Source organism: Suricata suricatta, chromosome 3 (genome assembly GCF_006229205.1).
Source record: "Suricata suricatta isolate VVHF042 chromosome 3, meerkat_22Aug2017_6uvM2_HiC, whole genome shotgun sequence".
NCBI lineage: Eukaryota > Metazoa > Chordata > Mammalia > Carnivora > Herpestidae > Suricata > Suricata suricatta.
Window position 1 is genome coordinate 42573349 of NC_043702.1, and position 3309 is coordinate 42576657.

The following is a 3309-nucleotide window of genomic DNA, read 5'->3' on the forward strand; positions in this document are numbered from 1 at the left end:
AAAAATTGGGAACCATGGGGCATAAAGGTCAACAAAATTTGCCATATTTTCTACTTCCCTAATAACGACATTTTATGTTACACACCATAATCTAGTAATGCCAGCAAAACAAAGTCCAAACTTACCAAATGTTGCAGTATGATATTAGTCCTTTTGAATGAATTAAACCTGAAACAAATGTAGAATACAATGAACACAGTAATGTGGGCAGTGATGTCTCAATGTAAAATACCATATTCCCCTTTGTTTTAGCCTGTTCTAAATAGTATTAGGGGAAAAAATTTTTTTTAAGGTTTAACTCTTATTCTTTTTGGTAAGAACACAAAATGGTACAGCTATTTTGAAAGACAATTTGACAGTTTCTTACAAAACTAAATATACCTTACCACATAATTCCGCAACTACACTGCTTGGTATTTACCCAGATGAAGTGAAAACTTACACTTAAACACACACACACACACACACACACACACACACACACCCTGCACATGCATGTTTATGGTAGCTTTACTCAGAACAGCCAAAATGTGGAAGTAATCCAGATGTCCCCCAATAGATGAATAGATAAATGAATTGTGGTATATCTAGACAATGGACTACTACTTAACAATGAAAAGAAATCATCAGTCATTCCACAATAAGACACACAGAAATCTTAAATGCACACTACTAGGCAAAAAAAGCCAATCTGAAAAGGTTATATAAGGTAGGATTCCAACAACAGGACTTTCTGAAAAAGGCCAAACTATGGAGACAGTAAAAAGCTCAGTGGTTAACCAGGTTTGGGGGAGGGAAGTAAGAAGAGGTAGAGGACATGGAATGTTTTAGGCAGTGAAATCAGTCCACAGGATTATAATGGTAGAGACATGTCACACGTTTGTGTCAATTTTCTACTCATCCTAATGAGTAACATTTTAATAAACCTAAAACTGCTCTAAAAAATAAAGTATTAATTTAAAAAGTTTGGTAAAGATGCAATTAGCATTCTCATATATTACTGTGAAATATACAAACTGGTACTACCTCTCTAGCAGGCAATCTGGAAGTATAGTTCCACAACCTTTAAAATGATCGTACCCTTACACCTCATAATTTCACAAGCATTTGTATTAAGGAAATCACAGACATATGCTCAAAGTTTGATTTTATAAAAATGTTCACCATTATTTACATAAGAGAAAAGAAACAATTTTTTGTGTATACATTTAGTTTTCCTACAACAAAGCAACTTATACACTTTCAATAGTTAAAGGTAAACATCATCTTGAGATACCTGGGTGGCTCAGTTGAGCATCCAACTTTATTTTGGCTCAGGTCATGATCCCAGGGTGTGGGATCGAGCCCTGCATTGGGCTCTCTGCTGAGTATAGAATCTGCTTGGTATTCTTTCTCTCCCTCTCCCTCTGCCCCCTCCCCTGCTTGTGCTCTTGCTCTCTCTAAAAAATAATAATAATAGAAATAAATTAAAAACATAAAACTGAACATTGTCTTTCCTTTCCAGTAAAACAAAATTAAAAATAAAATTAAAATAGAGAATGTCAATTCCAAATAAGATCTTACAGGTTCTTCTAATTATCCCATCAAGTGGCAGAGCTCAAATCATTAGGAGAGAATTTTATTTTAAAAGTATCATCTTAAACTGCAAGGATGTCCATTAAACATCACAAACGTGCCAAAGAAGCCATGCTGCCAAAAAGCCCACTTAACTCCCCCAAACATCTCAAACCACCCTTTGCTGACCTTCTCTAACCCCGTTTTAAGGTTTATTTTTTAATGTTTATTTTTGAGAGAGAGAGAGAGAGAGAACGAGAGAATGAGACAAGTAGGGGAGGGGCAGACTGAGAGACACAAAATCTGAAGCAGGCTCCAGGCTCTGAGATGTCAGCACAGAGCCCGACTTGGGGGACTAAACTCAAGAACTATGAGATCATGATCTGAGCCGAAGTTGGATGCTCAACCAACTGAGCCACGCAGTCACCCCTATTATGTTTATTTTACAGCTTGCTTTATTTTTGTAATTCTATTCTATTTTTCCATGCCATATGTATTATTTAAATATTAAGTAAATATTTTTATTGGTAATGGTTTTGTATTAAAATATTATTAGAGGTAGATGGACCAAGTTGCTGACTGCACCCTTTGCCTCCACCACCCACCCCCACAAGGTCAGCAGAAAGAAACTCAACTCCAACCACAGTGGAGCCTTTGAGATGTCAGGAAAATAACAGTAAGGAGCAGTTGAATATATTAATGAAGTAGGGAATGCAACAGACTTAATGAATAAGCCAATAAAGCTTTGAAAGTGCAACAGACCTATAACAAACACCACTAACCACTTTTTGCATTGCCCAAATCCCAATTGATTGCCCAAGTCCCACATTTTTGGGTTAACACCTGTCATTCATCCAAAAGTGTCTGCACTGCATTACTGGACAGGAGTTAAGTGACAGAATTTGAAGATATTAAGTCACGTTACAGAATTGTGATTTAAAAAAACCTTACTTTGAAAAGAAAGTTCTCTCCAAAGAATTTCGTCCAAATGAAAGTGGTGATCCATTTTTAAAGTACACTGAAATCAGTTGGAAATCCAGAAGGGATTTGACATGTTCAAGTTAAATGCAGAATAAACCCGGCAGGAAGAGAGAGCATGAGGAACCCACAGAGCTCTTTGGCTTACTGATGATTCTGATGCAGGTGCAGATGGGTTTAGGGGAGATCAAAGACAATATTTGGCCAAATCCGTTATAGTACTACGATGAAGGGGGAAGAGGATGAAGATGAGGAGGATGAGTGGGAGCAGAGAGAGGAGGAGACGATGATGACTAGTGGAAGACTAATGGATTCTAACCTTTTTAATTTTCTCCAGGTCCCAGAAGAACCTGCAATCTTCCCATCTCCCCCACCTCTTGTGTTCACTCTTTTGTTTTGAAGTCCTTTCTCATTTGTACTATGGTTCTCAACTTGCTTTAGGAGGAAATACCTTGAGAAGAATACAGTGGGCAAAGAATTTCTATCCCTTTTTGTTCCAAATTCATTTTTATCCTTTCTGGTCTTAAAAACTTTATGAACACCACAGTGTTCTGTGGAGGAAAAAATAATAAAAACCAACCTTTTGCTCTCTTAGCTCTGCTGGAAGCTGGAGGGTGCTGGACCCCTGAGTAGTACATAGAATTTTAGCTTTTTTCCTCCTTTTCTGTATATCTGACTCAGAGAACACACTGTCTCTATGTGAATATGGACAGTTAGCATCTACCAATGTGTATTTATTTTCTTGTTTAAAAAAAGAAAACCAGAGGGCACCTGAGT

General features: G+C 37.2%; 1 protein-coding gene and 1 pseudogene across 3 annotated transcripts in view; both read left to right on the forward strand.

The window, feature by feature from the left end:
* Nucleotides 1–2829, forward strand: part of LOC115288653 — a 5749-nt pseudogene extending 2920 nt beyond the window's left edge.
* The window catches only part of HIBCH (3-hydroxyisobutyryl-CoA hydrolase), a 93842-nt gene that overhangs the window by 3382 nt on the left and 87151 nt on the right, over nucleotides 1–3309 (forward strand). The gene's annotated exons all lie outside the window — the stretch shown is intronic.